The 18,988-nt window shown below is 38.3% G+C and overlaps 1 protein-coding gene across 1 annotated transcript in view; it reads right to left on the bottom strand.

The window, feature by feature from the left end:
- The window catches only part of PLPPR5 (phospholipid phosphatase related 5), a 76,170-nt gene that overhangs the window by 24,990 nt on the left and 32,192 nt on the right, over positions 1–18,988 (bottom strand). The window lies entirely within an intron of this gene.

Below are 18,988 nucleotides of genomic sequence, written 5' to 3'. Positions count from 1 at the left end.
TATCATAATAGGTGTGAGCAGTTCTACAAAATAAATAAAAAAATCTGTGGGCACTAGCTCATGCACACATTTTCTTGTCAACTGGAAGGATGCAATTAATGACCTTCCTTAGTTGTTTGTAGATTATGCAGATACCCTTGGGCTAAATTGTGGAGGAAAGTGCTATTCATAAATAATGTGGCACAAGCAACAAAAATAACTCTGGAGGCAAGTATGTAAAAAGCAAAATTTAATTTGGTATCAAAACAGTCATTATCTATTACTTTAGACTGGCTTCAGATCCTAGTGGAGTTTTTAGATAAAAAAGAAATTTCAATACCTGAACTAAAAAATATCCTCTCTCTATTGTGATGCAAGCAAATTTTCAGCCCAGTGAAGTAGAATTTCTTCGGCTATAATTAGCAAATTATCAGTATACATGAAAAATAATTCAACCTTGAATTCGAGATCATCCAAATTATGAAAAGGAGAAATCAACCCAGTGATCCCTATAGCTCTCATGAAAAAACATACCAAAAATACCGGTTTAAATGTGATTCATAAAGGTGAGAACAGAAACACTTATACTTTTACTGTGAGTCACAGTAATGCTTTTCTTTCCTCTCAAGGACTAGGCAACCTGAATCGAGTCAGATTCAGTCTTTAATTCTTTCTGCCAAACTCAATAGACTTCAGTAAAATTTTCACAGATTCTGAAATTCCAGGAAAAAGCAGAATTCACCACAAAGGAAGCATCTGTGAGATACAGTGCTCAACCTTTTGCAAGAACACCAAGAGTGCCAGCAAGCTCAACTCTCCAGCTCTAAGCAGAGACTGAATCTGCTGATCTAAGAATAAAGATTCTGTTCTTGGCTGGTAGGGAAGCTGGGGTTAACTAAAGAGAGAACTGCTTGTTCAGTTACAGAAAAGGAGATCCTCACTTCCAGCAATGTCTTCATCGGCTGTATCTAGATCTTTGCTGCTGCCAACAGCTTTTCCTTGTTACATTTCCTGTCTTTGATGGTGACCTGTATGAAGAAAACCCTCTGTTCCAAGAACAGCAGCATTCAAGTTTTTAGCTGAACTAGAATACTCTAAGGGTGGGCACGTAGGTGCAAGGGTCAGAAGGATGTGGAATTCAGCTAAAAACAAAATTTCTGCTACAGAAGGCCTAGTGCTCTACTGTCAGAAGTAATAAGAGTCATTGAGCTCACAAGGCATTCATCTCTATGCTTCCATGGATTCACTTTGATAGAATCCTTCTAGAATTTGGCAATAAATACAGGTTCTTTATTTTTCTGTACTGGCAGCTCAGCTAAAGCTGTTCTCCTTCCTCCATCCTTCAGCACAAGCACTGCTCATCTCAATAATCAGCCTATTGATGTTTCAGAAATGGAAGAAAAATCCTTTTCAATCTCAGTAAATCCCAGGAGAAATTCTGCTTCCCAGTGCAATTCCTTCCCTTTCTTCTCTCCAGCATCACTGGCAATAATCAGCTCTACAGGGCAGAGGAAAAGGAGAGCGATATGCCCCCTGTACTTTACAGCAATTTGCCTGCCAGGTATATTCCTGGAAGGCGCAATTTCTGTATTCCTGCTGGCACAGGAACCAGCATTACCCCTTCCACTGCATATGCGAGTTGTAACCAGCCAACAAATGACATTTAATTCAACAGAGTTACTTGTGTACTTCTCTAAGTCTTGGGGCAAAAAGTTTTTGGAATATTTTATTTGGCAGTTTCACTGCCAAAACTGGGAGTGAAAGATTACAATGGAGAATCTGAATGTTCTGACAACATAAACACCTGGACAAAACTACACAAGTTCAGGTATAGAAATATGATTGCAACAAAAAAGAGAGGGTATTAGAAGCATCTTTTACCTTATTCTAACAGGGTCATACTACTGTAGATCACTGTACAGATTTCCCACAGGTATGTATTAAAATTCTTAGCTCACAGATCTTTTGACAGTTGTTAAAAGCAGGGGAGGCCATCCTTCCATTTTAACATACAGCTACAGCATATATAGTATAAGTAAAAGAACAATTTTCATCCAAAGTCTAACAGTACAAAGTGCAGGCTCTCCAGTATTCTGAAGAACATATGCATAAACAACTTGCAGAGTCCTTAGATAAAAAACACTGTGTATGTAAGTGTTGAAACAAGGAACACAACAACAATAATTTACTCTTATGGAAGCACATAAAAATATTAGCCCAGCAAAAATCAAATTACAGTTGTTTTTGGAACCATCTCTATAGCAATCATATCCTGTCTGTGATGTGACAATCCATTTGACAGCCAGGAACAGAATTTGAGATGGGTAAGATCTAAAACTAATATTTCTTCTTGTTTCACCTCTTAACTCCATATTAATATATAAACTGATTGAGTTTCATGGTGTGTTTATACTAGTAATACATCGTTTTGCATTTATTGCCATCCACCTAATACCTTTCCCTTACTTTGTTTTCGTCTCAGAATTCTTACAGCATTTTGCACACATTCCCTACACTGATTCCTTCCTCCCAAGTAAGTCCAGGATTTTTCTGTATTAGTCATTTTTCTGAATCCAGGCAAGCTGTGCCTAGTTTTAGCACTGCATGTCAATTTAAAAATCTAATTTGTCCTTCCATCCAGTATATTCTTAACTTGGTTCTAAATTCTCCGTTCTTTTCAACTCAAAATGTCAAGCCTGACTCATTCCAAATATTAGAGCTAGAGAAGTTCTGACATTGTTGATTTTCCAGTAAACTGACTCCATAAACAAACTTCCCCTAGTGTCTCCTATGTTTTACAACAGCCAGCACCTATATAAATAAATGACCTTAAATCTGCACTTCTTAAAAGACTAATGAGGTTTACTTTATGACCTACATTCTCATATATATCACATAAAGCCCAATAAAGCCCCAGGACTCAAGTGAGACTTAAATATTCATTTGCATGACAAGATATCCGAGGATACATTAATATGGTTAAACAAGATAAATCCTGAAATATAAGGTTGATAATCTCTGTTTGGGATTAGGAAATAAATTTCTGTGTATAGAGACATAGACCTTTCCAGCTAACATCTACACAAATGTTCAAGAAATATTTCACACAGGCTAGGGAATGTCATAGAATACACTATTCCCTCTTTGCCAGTTCTCAAGGTTATGCTGTAACTACAGCAACCACTCAGATAGATGAGTAACACTGAAAAGTGGTTACCACATTAAAAAGACCACTAAATATTCATCCATGTGCTCAACTCGTCAAGTTAAGAAGAACATTTCACAACACTGTGCATTGTAATTTCTCTTCTGACTTAGTTTCATTCATTGTGTTTCTCCCATTTAGGCATGACTTGAACAGTAACCAAAACTTGTATGAAACCATCTCCAAGAAATAACCTTGGGAGAATGAGCATCTCAGGCACGCCATAGCTCTGCTTTTCTCTCTAGAATGAACTTCCTCATTCTTCCTTATCAGGAAAGAAGGGAAGGTAGGAAATGGAGCCAAAAATTCTGGGAATTATTTACATATCTCTAAGAGAATTGTTATCAATTAAACTGCATGGCCTCCCTATTCATTTTGAGTTCCCACTTAGTGTGGTGCAGATCTCTTCTAAAAACACGGCTTCTATATGCTTGGTTATTCCTGCTCTTTACCTTGTCTTTTTAACTTTTGAGACCATGGGCTACTCCTGGCCTATTTCCTATTTAAAAATGCCATCCATGTACCAATTATCATAGTGACCTCAGAGTTTGAGAAATCTTGGCCTTTAGTGATGCTGAAAGCTCCACTCTCCACTTGAAGCTAAAATGGTTGAGTGAGGTGACAGCCCCGGCAGGAAAAGCAGCAACTGTATTTCCAGCAGTAGCAATTTCAAGCTCATTATGCAGAGCTTTCCCTTGAGGCCATTTTCTTTGTGTTTTTCTTGTTCTCATTGCTTCTTGCTTGCTTAAACTGACAGCACATGCCCTGGTCAATTTTCAGAGTACATTTTCTATGGTAACAAATGACCAGTAGTTTTGCAGAAAATGAAAAAAAATAAATCCTTGATAAATCTGTGTGGTATTGATTAAATAGAAAATATCCTCTCGCATTCAGCATGGGAATATAGGACCATACTGCATAGAAGCTTCTAAAGGTCTACAGAAAAAATGTGAAAAGAAAATTGCTTTTCTAGAGAAAGAATTTGGAAAAAATACTCAGCCTTTTTGTGCCTCTCAATTTTGTTTAAAAAAATATGTATTCCCTATATTTTTTAGAGAAAAATACTAAAATTTAATATATTTGGTCATGTCCATTTACAAAAGAAAAATAGCAGTAAAAGTTTACATATCTAATAGTGAAATATTATCTGCTTTATTTACTTCTCTGTAGGGCAGAGTATGGCTATATGCTACTAAAGAGTAATTTTACTTTTGACGGAAACAAACACTCTTTATTGCCCTTTTTAATACATAGTAACATACTGAGTATGTCTACAATGGTAAAGGCTGCTCTCTTCAGGAAGAGTTTACTTATACTTGAAAGCAAGAGGCACACAATAACCAAGCATTTATAAGCAGGAAGCCAGAAATGAACCACATGAGAACATAATCAGAGACATGGACAACTTCATCTTCCACCAAATTATCTCATTCATTATCACAAGAGGAAAAAAAATTAAATATTTGGAAGCCTCTTAAGAGCTTCCTTTTTTCCTTAACTGAGCAATTGATCACGTGTGCAAACGACATCTTCTCTGGAGCCCATCTGTGGTGTCCAACAGGCAAAGCCTGCAGCTCTCCAGGCGATCAGGAACGGCCAGGACGTGAGGAAAGCACGCTCAGGAATGCCGGTGTGGCAGTCTGGGGGCCAAGTAAGTGTCTGGCACCTGGCTCTAAAACTGTCTAAATGCTGGCACAAGTATTCTTGCTGTACACGTTGTAAGCGGTAGTAGATAAGAGACATTCATGAGAATTCTTGCCCATGCAGCAAGCTTTTCTAATTTTAAAAAATAACATAAAAAATAGGGAAAAAATGTTAATCTAGGGAAAATCTCTACATCTAAAAAAAGTCCTAGTAAATGGTGAGGGGAAGAGAGAAAAATTAATTCAAAACTGCCTTCTAAAGGCATAAATTCACATTTCAAACTGTGAAGTTACTTAAGGCTCAAATACTCGAGATAAGGTTCTTATCATAGGAAATTCTTACGGTTTTTAAAGTGCTTTCATTTTCATTTTACAAAAACCAAGGATGCCATTATGCAGTTTCCCAACTCCACACTTTACAAACACACCTCCTTAGGAAAATGAGTTGTAATATGGCCAGATATCACCTGATTTTAGTTTCCTGATCTCTGATTGATACCATGAAAAAGGTTGTTGTTAAATATAATTATTTCATGAAGGAATTTGAAAAATAATTCTACATCAAAATTCTTTATTTTTCTCAAGCACTTAACTTCAACCTTTAAAACACTGATATTTGGTGAAGGAAAAACAAAGTGCTCAAAGCTCTATGATTTATCTTCTCTATGAGAAGATGAATTTCATTTATGTTCATCTCTGGACTCAGCTGTATCAAATAAGTCTTCCACTGGACTTCAAGTGACACATGTGGAAAAGACTGTGGTTCTTCATGACCCAGCCTTGGTGAACCCCTTTGTTTCTTCACTGGCCAAGAAAACTGTACATTGTTCTTCTGCTGAGGCAGATGGGTGTCCTAACCCTTCTGTGCATATTGAAAATGTGATTCCTTGATAAACACAATACCAATGCATCTGACACCCATACCAGTGATCATATCCAACAGCAATGTTACTTTATACTTTAAGCCTTAGGTGATGTATGCAACTGCGCTTTTCTACCCAGGATGAACATTCAACTGCAAAATTCAACATGAAGGGGCTTTCATCCCTGTTTGAAAAAAAAATCTGATCACATAATAGGCACCTCTTAATGATTCTGGTCACAAAGTAGTGGTTTTACAGTCAGTATATGACTGTAGCCGACTGTTCTCAGAGGCTCAGAAGGAGAATATCTGTATTTCTCACTTTTCCCACTGTCTTACTTCTAGCTCACTTCTACTCAAGGCCAGATATGCTTTGCAGATATATTATTCCTGAGATCAGTTCAAGGAAAGCCACTTTCACTGAATTGCCATTGCCATCAAACAATGGAAAATTGAGGACCAAACACTGGAACAGTATAAGTACTCTCTGTTTTTACAGAGCTGTGAGAATAACATGCTGTACAGAAGATTAATACCTGCAAGATTCAACAAAAATTGTTTTCTGGACTTTTGTGGCAAAATATGTATGTTTACAAAACATACACACAACTGGATTATTACTTATGATTATTATTATCAACTAGTATTTGATTACTAATGATAAATTCACACAGACAACTCAAAAAAATAATTCTTAATTTTTTATTAAAAATGACCTTCAAAATAAAGCAGTTGTCTTTGTCATCACATAAGTAGCTCCACTCCTACTAATAATGGCCTCTGTATAAGCACCTCTTCCCTTACCATTACCTTAGGTTACAGTATAATTACCAACAAATGAAATACATCCAGTTGAAATCAAAGGTAGCAACCCCACTAACTTCAACAGGAGCTGGATTAGTTGTGAAATCTATGGCGCTCTAGGTTAAGAGCAATACCTCATCCAAAGTCTGGAAATAGGTATTGGCTATGAATACTGTCCCAAGAAAATAATAAAACAAAACTAGGAAGACAATCCAATTTTACAGGGAAGTAGTACTAAATATTTGAGAAAGATGTTTAACAGGTCAGATAAATCAGAAAGATAAGTCAAAAAATGCAATGCCCACTCCTGAACATATTAGCTTATAAGTCATTCTTCTAATATACTTTGTGTCTTTACATTGTAAGCATTACTGCAAAGAATCCAGGTGTCACTAAAAGTGAGTTTAAAACACTTTAAAAATCCATGCATGGAAGTATTCGGTCTAAAACTATGTCTTATTCTGAGATGTCTCACATTAAGGTAACGTGCAAAATATGTGCATTCAGCATAAAACCAGCAGTAAGAAATCCTGACAGTATTAATCCATACTTCTAGTGCCTCTGAGAGCCAGGAAACAAGTGACCAAATAAAAGCTTTCAGGGAGAGAAAAGTAGAGACTGCACCTTGTACTTACACTTGAGTAACCCAGTCAAAGAGAATGACTCTACAGAAGTTAACTTTTGAAGCTTCACTGACCAGGTAGACTCATTCTCAGAAAGGTCACTAGAGATGCTGGTCAAGGAGAAAGGATCCAAAAGAAAAGAGGTCAGAAGTGTCTCTTCTAGCTTCACCTCAAACAACTAGCAAGTCCAGACACAAAACAATGTGTGACCATTCCCCCTGCACCTCCTCCCTCAGATTTGAAAGCTGTAATTTCAGTGTGCCATTATTTCTCCTTAAGAATGTTATTATAATAAATTAAGATACTGAAGTGATGTTAATTAGAAACAGAATCTTAATGAAGTCATAGGATTGGGGGTAGAGGCCTGTTTATGAGCACCAGAGGCTTTAATACTTACTTACCTCTGCTCTAAACAATGGAATGGGAATGAATTAGCCAGCAAGGTTTTTCACCAAACACAGCAGTAGCATATCCCATTTATCTCTATTTGCTAAATGCACAAGTAGAAAGACCTTTGCAATAACAAAACTGTATATTCTGCAGATCAAATATGGTGGATTTCTTTATGGTGGGTTTCTCTACGGTCAGTTTTCTGCAAATATGATTTGCACCACTTTTGTCACTCTTTCAGCTCTGCTACACAATGTCTATTTTATTGCTCCTGCCACAAATCCAGATGGCTGCAGATGTGCAGCTGGCAACACTATGTTGTCTGACCCTGTTTAGAAGTTTACACAATGCAGTGCTTGAATTAAGAGGAAGTCCCAAGTGCCCTCATTGGCACAGCAGCCAATGAGCTGAAATAGGAGTAGCAAGAGTGGCAAATTTCAGCAAAAATTTCCTAGTACAGGAAATGCCTACAAGACAGAGGGGAGATTGTATACTTTGCTGTGAAGACAGAAGAGCATAAAAACAGCTCTTTAAGGCATGCAATGGTACTCTGAAAACTAATTGCAAAGTCTATTGGTCAAAGTAAGCCCAGCTACTCTTCTTCAATATGTGACTGTATCTCTGTCCACTCATGAAATAGTGCATAATGATTTACCCTAACAAGGATCATTTCCTTTGCACAGATCTGTAAAATAATAGTAAATATGCTGTTGGCTTTATCAAATATCTTGAAAAAAGCTCTCAAGTGGTGAGAGAAGTGTTTTAAGGATGAATGAGTCTATTTAAAATTTTTAGATCTTCTGAAGCTCTGACACTGACTGTCTTCAAGGCAGACTCTATAATAGCTGGTTTTTTGGTCCAATCTGTGAAGACAATAAAGGATATAATATAAAATACATACTGTTATGTAAATGTACAGACATACGTTTTTAGCCAGTGTTCTGCAATGATAGGTGCTTGCGCACATTCAGTGATAGCAATTTAAGTATTCTGGTGTAAATGAATCAATCCTTAGAGCCATTACATTTTTGCCATTGGTGTTCAAGGTTAAAAGTACATATGAACTAAACTACAGATACAAGTCAACCATGTAAACATGAATTTTTCTGGCAACACATTGTGCATACACACTTGCATATGTAAACATATTTAGTTTTTTAAAGAAATAGTCTCTGCTTTATGACTTCTCTCTACTCCTAATCACACAACAATCACAATCAATTCAGAAACAGAAGAAATACTGAGTAAAACTGCAGTACCAGCTACTAAAATGAATGTGGTTCCAGAAAAAAATTCTATCACCACCAATCATTCACACACAGCACTCCACCTCAGGAAAGCCTTGTGATTTCAAGTAGTACTGAAGCATGCGATTAAACTCCATCAACAGCAAGATAATTCATTAACAATACCAAGATAACAAATTAGCAATCCAGCTCTGGTGTAACTGTTCACGCACAACCTCCTAGTGCTTTACACAGAAGCCTCATTTCACAACTACCATTTGACAGCTGGGCATTAACAGCTACGTGTCCACCCCGCCTGAGTGGGCAGATCCCTTCGCCAAGGCAACGCTGACAGCTCACAGCCCAGCTCTGTACATTCATTCTGCCAGCTGCAGATGTCCCCAAACCACTGGCATGCCCCCCAAGGTCAATCTGCTTACAAATCTCATCTGCCTTTGCTAAATGCTCTGGAAAGAGTCCCCATGACCGACTGAAGCGCTGACTCCAGCCAGGCGCGAGCTCTTGGCAAAGGGGCCCACGCTAAGAGCCGGAACGTCCCCACGCCGCTCCTGTGGAACGCGCTCGTGGCCCCCAGCCTACGGCAGCAGCGGCTCCCCAGGCCTCCCCCGGACCTCCCGGACTCGTGTCTGTGCGCTTGGAGTGCACAGTGGCTGCAGCCTCAGGCCTGGCCCTGATACACCCCAACAGGGCTAAGGATGCTCCTCACAGGAACAGGGAAAGCAGAAACCGAGCAGTGGAGAGGCTCTGGAATCAGGCTCAATCGATGTAACTATGATCAAAGCACTATGAAGGATGTGCCGAAGCTTGGGCACATGCACACGTGGCTCTGCGTGGAGCTGACCTCAGGCACAGAGTGGCACTTGCTAGGTCAGGCATCAGCCAGGAGCTGCTGCACTGGTGAGGCTCCTCCTTCTCAGCAGAGCTGAGAACATGGACAGCCTCTGCACCCACTCTGTAAAACCCAGAAAAATAATACATCCTGGGCTAACTCTTGATTAAAGCAGGTCAAGCTCAAATACTTCACCTCGTGCTCCCCACAGGCTGCAAGTCCATGGCGTTGGTTACTGCAGCTCAGCTGACCCGTGATTAAGAAATCTGTCAGCATAATTAATTCAATCGTGTCTGAGCCCTAAATTGCTACAGACAGGTCACAGAAATCCCTGTTACTACACAAAATAACTACACTGGGAAGCTGAGTTCCACTTGCTGATTCTAATATTCAATACTTGATTTATAAGGAGGCAAACTATACATTAATCAAAGAAATCCTCATAATATTACTCAAAATTCAAATGATAAAAAATAACTCGGACTGACCCTTTTTAGAGACAGTATGAAACCTACCAACCTAAAACCACAGGTGTTTCAATATGCTCTATAGAGAAAGGAAAAAATAAAATCTAAATAGCAGAATTCTGTTAGGCTGACTTCTGCTCTTGGTAGCTGCTTTTTTCTTAATTATTGATTATAAAACTAAAAACTCTGAATGCCCTCATACATAGTCTTTAACCTGACATGGATGAGAGGCAAGAAGTAATAACAGCAGAGAAAGAAAAATAGTATTTTTAAAACATAGCTATACTGCATTTATAATTGGCTGTACATTAGCAAGTGCCTATAATTAATGACATTTTAATATAAATATTCAATGTATAACAATTAGACAATGGATATTTATGATACATTTACACAATACATATGAAACTATATATAACTGTGTGTTGTCCAGACTGACAACCAGAAGTGGAATCCACAACCTGAGTTTTCATACCGTATGGCCAGGAAGGTTTTTTATGGTGCCTCACAGCCCAGGAAGTGGCATCCAGAATTAAGAGTCAGTTTTGATTCTATATTGAACAATTTTTTACACTAATAGTAGATTATAAAAAGCCTTAATATATACAGTAATTTTTCTACTGCAGATTTCTTAGCACTTTACATTGAAAAGAAATATTTTCTGATCCACAGGTAAAGTGATCATAAGAAGTGATCTTTGCAAAGGCAATTTGCCCATCAGAGATAGCAAATGCTAGAACTTCTGCTTTCCTAGTCACTGTCCAACACCATGTTCATTTTAATATGTGCAAACACAAAGGACTTTGTTTTCAATAGATATTCCTCCTTAAAACAGTATGTCTCATGTGCAACTTCTGAGTGCCAGAGATACAGGATATCCACTTCAGCTGGACTTTCTACTTGCAATCTTGCAATCTCTGAGGTTACCACATCTCTGCTAAATACAAACCATGTGTGATGAAAGCTGGGCCATCATGAACTTCAGTGGCTCTGAGGGATGCTGCAAGAGCATATAAAGCTTTTTAAACACCACTCTGCTTTTAAGGCTGAGAAGCACAGCTAAAGCTATTTACAATTCTACTTTGGCTGTCATTTATTATGTATCATATGGACACCCATCTCCTCAATCCTGCATGATGTACAATGAGCAAGAATTGTTTAGTTGAAAAACTGATTATTACTTCAAGCCTACTATTTTAGATTACAAACAATGATACAAATTCCTTAATCGTGCAGGATTAGTTGGATTAACAATTTCTCACTTAAACATAAGTGCATCGTTTGTAGGACAAGCAGGCATTCAGCTGTTGCAAACAGAACCCTGCCTGCCTTGTTCACATCTGCTTGCCACTTTACTTCTAGAGAGCCCATCAAAGGATGAAGCATATGGCCTCGATATTGTTAGTGTTTGTAAATCACATGCATACTAAGCACGGCAGAAATACATTCAAGTGGAAGTACAAATATAACTTCTGCAGGCACCGCTCACGTATGCCATCACACCACAACAGGAACACAGACAGATAAAGAAGAATTCCCAAGAAAATACACAGTGATTCTAAATTTTCAATTGTTTCTCCTGGTTATAGCTCTGTTGGATTAGTGGTTTAATGCTGAGATAAAACCTGAATCAGACTATCAAATCATGTATTTGTCTTGCTATGTGTCCCAACAGGCCAATACTGACATCTGCTACACAAAGTTACTGCAGACCTAACAGTGTGATTTATTTTTTTATTCTTCAGTAATGTTGCAAAGCAATTATCCATTCACATAGGAAGAGCATGAAATAAACTGTCCCTTAGCTTTAAACTCCTCCTGCATTCCAGAAAAGGGCATTCCTCATCTCAAAAAAAGTGGCTTCCTGAAGTCCCCAGCACTTGCATATTTAAAAAAAAAAACCAAAACAAACAACAAATAAACAACAAAAAATGTTTTATCTTTCCTACAAACACGTGGGAATGGAAGAAGAAACCTATCAAGGAAAGAAGTTGCAGATGTGCACACAGGTTGAAACAGAGGTAGGATAACAGGGACCAAATGAGTCCTGCAACAATGTGATCACAGAGTGAACAAAGTATTTTGGCAATTCCACATTCATGCAATGTTGTAACAGCTGAAAAATGTGACAGCAAGAGAAAGGCACATAAAGCTAAAAAGCTTTAGCTTCTTGGTATATAACCTACTTCAATAATCCTGGAATTATTTTCTTTGATTAGCTAACTAGTTTATCAAATAAAACCATTTCCATTTGATTCAGAGGCTGCTTAGTCTACCCAATTCATATGATTCAGGATTTAAAACTTTCTTCTTCTGTTGCTTTATCACTGTCTTATCAAAAACAGCATCATGAGTTGTTCAAGTATCATAATAAAAGTTCACTGTTCTCAGAAAAAGAGCACTAGGATAGACTACATAGCTTGCTGGGCAATTCCTTAACTTTCTCAGTAAGTTGTACATAAAACTGAAAACCTGAATACCTTGCTATGTACCCTTGGGTTTTTCTGCCCTGTAACACAGCTGCTGGCAACTGTTCATCCTTGCATTATTTATCAAGCTTCCCCAGTTCTCTTCTGGAAGAAATGACAAAACACTTTAATCTCCTTCAGGATGCACAGAGGTCACTTCTTTTTCGAGTAGTAGACCAGGAGAAAAGTCTGAACAAATCTTAGAATCATAAGATGGCCTCAGCTGGAAGGGACCCTTAAAGATCATTTGGTTCCCAGTCCTGCAGCCAGGATATTCAAAGTCCCATCAAACCTGGCCTTGAACCCTGTAGGGATGGGGAATCCACAGTTTTCCTGGGCAATCTGTTCCAGTGCCACATCACCCTCACAGTGAAGAATTTCTTCCTAATGTCTATTCTAAATCCACACCCTTTCAGTTTGAACCCCTGTGGTATCACTGTGAGCCCTTGTAAAGAGCCCCTCTCCAGCTTTCCTGTAGCCCCCCTTTATGTAGTGGCAGGTGTTCTAAGGTCCTTCCAAAGCCTTCTCTTCTCCAGGCTGAACAACCTCAGCTCTCTCACCCTGTGTTCACAGGAGACCTGCTCCAGCCCCTTGGTCTCCTTTGTGATCCCTCTCTGGACTCACTCCAGCAAGTCCACCTTATCCTTAGTTGTGGGCCCCAGAGCTGGATGCAGTACTCCAGTGGGGTCTCTTTAGTTTTTTCCAAGACTATCAAGGTGTCCATAGAAGCCAAAGTAACTTGGTACCAGCCATGAAGTAAAAAAAATAAACAGCCTAAAGTAGATTTAAGGAACACTTGTGAAGGCAGTAACTTTTTCTGACTAAGGTAAGGAATGAAGAAATAGCTCAGGCATGAGACACAGCAAATCCACAGAAAATATTTTCAGGACTTGGATTCTAGATGATGCTTCTCCTCACATTATAACAGACAACTGAGTATTTTGATGTCCCAGATATCACAATCTAGAACCCTTTATCATGTACAGCACTGTTACACACTAGTAGAATAGTTTCAGTGAACTACAGGTTAACTAAAAGCTTCTCTGCCAGCAGCATTTTGAGAACTCAGCCTGATAAAATTTGATCAGTCCCTGATGCCACAGCACACAGAATCATGGATGTTAGAAGCAAAATAGGTACTAGCAGGTTCAGAAAGGAAGACTGAGATGGGAGGTGATAGTCACATCAGCTAGATCTATGTGCTGGAAGTGGTGCATCTCCTTCAGGTCTCTGCATATTCTTCAACTGCTCTTGAGCTACTCAGACCTGGAGCTATTAAGTCAGCAGCAAAGTCAGTGAAGAAGAAAGGAGACTTACGAAAACTGTGCAGATACTTCAAATGGTAGCTCCTCTTTTTCAATTTTCACAGAATGATCTTGTTTTTTCTTAAGCATCAGGGTACAGTAAATTTGATACAAGAACAATGATATTGCATCTTTCACTATACAGTCTTTCTTTTGCCAGAATTCAAAATTTCTTCCTCAAAGGAAAACATTACTGGCTAAAGCTAGGCTCAAGACAGAATGTCTGGTTTTCGACATCCATTCCTTGTTTGGGATGTGCCAAACCTAAAGATTTCTCCAGTCCACTGAAAAAAAAAAAATTAAAAAAATGCAATACTTCATGTCTAAATGGCAATTTTTTTTCAGTGATGACATTAAAAGTATTATCCTAAAACAAATTAGTCTTTAATTGGTTTGCAGGGAAAACACAAATACGTTAGGAACTCACCTAGGAAAACAGAAGTATATATTTTATGGATAAGTACTGTAATCATATATTTTTTACTTGGAAATAAAAACAAACAACATTTGCATAATAGAACTCTTTAAACATCTTAATGAAAATGTGTCAGTATCTCCTCCTGGCTTTTATATGACAGTCAGCATACATCTTAGGTCCAATACATCACATTTTATACCACTTATTGTTTATACAGTTTTGATATTTTAAGTAATCCATATTAGCATGTGGAGTCACTAAAAAAATCCTGAAGTACACTTCACAATATTTTAAAGAGGTCAAAATTATTAACATCTACCAGAAAGAAATAATGCAGAACTGATCACTCTACAGATTCTGGAAAAATGAGACACTAGCCTCACCGTTCTAGAAATCATTTCTACTGGAAGCTAAAGGATTAGACTGACGTGTATTTCCCAAGCTACATCTGTCATAACAAGTTTAAAAAAGCAACCAGCCCACTGAGCAAGAACTGGCACTTTGGGAAATGGCTTAAATAGCACTGAGCCCTCAACTAGCAGTTCTATGCTTATTACATATTTGAATAGACTCAAATCAAGAACCTACTTCCTGCCACCTTCACATTTGACTTTAAGATTAAAAACCAAAAAAAACCGAAACAAACAAAAACCCATAAAAATAAAAAATAATCCATGTATTGAGAATTCCTCAGTATACCAGAGAGTTCATGATATTAGTTCTATGGACAGTAAAAGGATGGAGCCAGAAGTACTCTTTCAAACCTGACACACAAGGCGGGGAAAAAGGGAGCCCACAGGGCCACTGCTTCTGCCCAAGTTTCAGTATCCCCTCATAGAATATCATACTTAGGGGTTTTCACTCTTCTAATTGCAGTTTCCACCTCATCTACGTTTTTAAAAATATTTTACTGCTTGTGTGCGTAATGCTCCTTACACAAACACATCTACCCATTCAAGTCATTACCTGTGCCTAAAAATATGACTTAGGAGATCATCAACAGAAAAAAGTCTACCATTGGAAGGGACCATATATTTTATTATATGTTAAGCTGCAGTTGTTTTCGGTACTTTTTTAAAAACAGATTAAACAAAAGCAACTGTTTGGGCCCTCAAAATTCTCCTGTGGAAGAACTCAAAGTACAGATTTGGCAGATAAGAAACAGTGACTACACCCTTTAGAGATAATCAGTCCAGAGTAAACCAATATTATAATGCATCTTCATTTCATGGAACCTACATAAAGGCTAGGAAACCAGCTGGAAAAAGGGAAAAGCAGTAGCCCTTCTCATCCTATAGAAACATTGATGGATTTCTCTATGGGTTTCCTACAATTGCTGCAATACCTGTGAATCATAGAATGGTTTGGGTTGGAAGGGCCCTTCAAGCTCATCTAGTTCCAGCCCACCCACCATGGGCAGGGACACCTTCCATAGACCAGGCTGCTCAAAGCCCATCCAGCCTGGCCTTGAACACTGCCAGGGACAGACCATCCACAGCCTCTCCAGGCAACTCTGAAGTTAAAGGGGCTTTAAGCAGAAATATCTTAGCAGACAATAAATTTCTTACAGCCAAAGTGTAACAATTTGACTCCTTACTAGATCCTATACAACCGATGGGATATTTAGAATAGAATTGTTCAGCTGGGAGAGACCTACAATAATCATCTAGTCCAGCTGCCCACCAAGTCAGAGCTGACCACATATTTGGTAAATAATGTTAATTACTTGACCAAAGACCATAGATATACAAACTCAGTAAGTCCCAAGTACAGAGCACAGAACTTTTCCTTCAGTCACCGTTTCTCTTTCCCATATCAGAGCACTTGACTCAAAGATAAAAATTACAAAAAAAAAAAAAAAAAGAAATAAACACCCAACAACAAACCAAAAACAAATAAAAAATAAAAAACACAAAAACAACAAAACAAGTAAACAAAAAACCCCCACAGAAAAACCCAAACAAAAAAGCCAAAACCCCATCAAAAAGTCAAGCATTTCAGTAGAGCAAGAAGGCTCTGCTTCTGCCCTGGGACTGCACTTCTCAGATCACACTCCTGAGCACCTGTGCCTTGCCAGCCAGCTGCATCTGTCCCTGGATGGCATGGGGACAGATGGGCTGAGGAAGGAGATTGACTCAGGAATGAAAGCCTGGCAGCAATGCTGCACCAGGGCTGTAGGAATGTATGAGCAGGAAGCAGCACTTTAAAGACTAACCAGAAAACTTCCAGGATGAATGCAGTGCTCACAGTACATCCCTGTCAAATGACACAGGTTGTTATTTAGGTCTCAGCACATGCAGGTTGCTGCCCTGTGAGCAGACACAGCTCAACCCCATGGCTTGACACTCAGGGCTGCTGCAGCATCTCTGATGTGGCACAGGGGTTTTGGATGAGCAGCACTGTGACAGCCTCACAGCAGCCAGAGACCCACTGCTGATGAGATGCTCATCAAGACAGGTCCTGCTACTGGTGCTTCAGTTTTTTAGTTTTCTAATAGCAGGCATGTAGAAAGGAAAATCATTAAAAAAACTCATTTTGTAATGATTTTTCAGCAACTTCATTCAAACCCAATGCAATGGAATACATTAATTGAGTCCCATTAAGATAAGCCAGGTTATCTTGAACCACTCTATGGCTCCAATTCAACAAGTACCATCACTCAGAAAAACCTCAGTTGATGTGAACACCAGTTCACATCTTTTTACCTAGGCAAGATTCTGATGCTCTGCCTCCAAATTCCAGAAAGAGCATTAACTCCGTCCACCAAACAAACAGAAAAAAAAAAAAAAGGATTTAAAAAAAAACAACTCATAAATCATAGTATTTAATACCCTGTGTTCAAGGACAATACTCATTTTGGGGAAAAAAAGTGAAATTGCTTTCACAGAAATCCATTTCCTTCCCTAGTCTATATTTGCATCTCTATAGAACAAAATATAGCTATGTTACATGATTCATTTTTATATTTCATTTACAGAAACAAAATTACACAGAACATGTATGTCCAAAATGTCATAGGCAAGAAACAAATGAAATAGAAGAGAACCTAATCTCTGAAACCTACTACAACTGAAAACATACAAGCTGTTTTGGTGAAAAAAAATCTTACTTTCACCACTCCTTTCAATGAAAAGAGCAAGCAAAGACAATGTACAACTCTGGCACAACTGAGTGAGTGCCATCCCGGGTAAACACTAAGTCCAAGAGGATTGCCCAAGGCAAATCAGAACAAAACTCTATGCAAAACCTGAAAAATCTATCTATTTAATAAAGTTAATCATTAGACCTAATGCTGTCGAACTCGTGAGACTCCCAGGAGCTGAATTTTTTGTTTAATAAAATGAAATAAAAATACTTTTAAAAAAAGTGAAACACAAGCACCAACAATGTCATTTTCCATGCCCTGACATCCCAAAGCATGTCATCTGCCCAAAAGACTGGTGACTGGGAGATGAAGCACAGTTAAGTATCATTAAATTCTATTATTAGCTTTTTAGCAAGGCTAATTACAAGACTGCCAACCCAAAATGTCACAGAGATTTCTCTGACGTAATCATCTAGCACCCAGGAAATGAATGGAAACTACCAATCCATCTTCTGACACATATTAGGAAAAAGAGATGCTCAACATGAATACTGACATAATCTTTAGAACTTCCTAAGGCAAACAAAGGAAATAGAATTAAAAGCAAAACAAACATCACATGCCAACAACAGAGAAACATTTCCAAAAAAACCCAACAAAAATTCCCTTTTTTAATCTCAACAGTATTTAGGGGTTCAAAAGAACAAACACGTAAATAAAGTGGTCAAGGAATTGATGTTCAAATCAAAAGAACCAAACAAGGCCAAAATGCTACAAAACAGGTTTTGTTAAATTAAGAGATTCAATCCCTTGGGATAAAAAAAACCCAAAAAAACAAAACAAAAAAAACCCACACAAACATTTAAAAAGAGAACCAAGTCTCAATATTAAGGCTGATCGTGACCATAAGGTTTTATGTCTGATACCATCTGACATCTCATGATGCTACAAAAGCAGAAATGTGTCTGGGACTACCATAGCATTATCCTGATACGCTTTTTCTTCTCCTATTTTGTTACATTTTCCTGAAAAAATAATTATTGTGGTAAAAAAATAATTCCTATCTTAAAAGGCCTCTTCTTGCTGCATTTTTTTTTTTTATTATTCTAATGCTTACAGTTGATTAAAATCAACTCTTACAAGGGCTTTCTGTATATGTAACTGTGGCCTGCACCTGATAAATCTATATATAATCCATCCCAAATAAGCAAATGTTCCCCTCTAGGTCCTTCCCCTCAGTATGGTCAGGGATCACTGAATGATGCTAATGCCCTCATTATCTGACAACGCCAAGAGTACCTTCAACACCTTGAAAGGCATCTCACTGCTTTTCCAAAAAGCTTTCTCTTAGCTGTTTTCCAAAAAAGACCCCCAAAGAAAATCGATTAAATAAATCACTTTTCAGACACACCTCTTTAAAACTGATTGATGGAAGATCGTGTTCGAGTAGACACACAGGTTTCGTTTGCACACACATCAGTAACTGTGACATACGGAGACAACTAAATCAAGTAAAACTGCCCCTTGCACGTAGCAGTTGACTTTTAGAGAACCAAACTGACGGGGAGGGGGGGGGGGTTTCTAATTAGTACCGGTGACACATCAGTAAGTAGTTGCTAAAAACCGGGTTTTCCTCGGGTTGTCCATCTATCCGCAAGCGACGC

Source organism: Parus major, chromosome 8, assembly GCF_001522545.3.
Source record: "Parus major isolate Abel chromosome 8, Parus_major1.1, whole genome shotgun sequence".
In the NCBI taxonomy this organism is placed as follows: domain Eukaryota; kingdom Metazoa; phylum Chordata; class Aves; order Passeriformes; family Paridae; genus Parus; species Parus major.
This window is presented reverse-complemented; position numbering and strand designations above follow the sequence as displayed.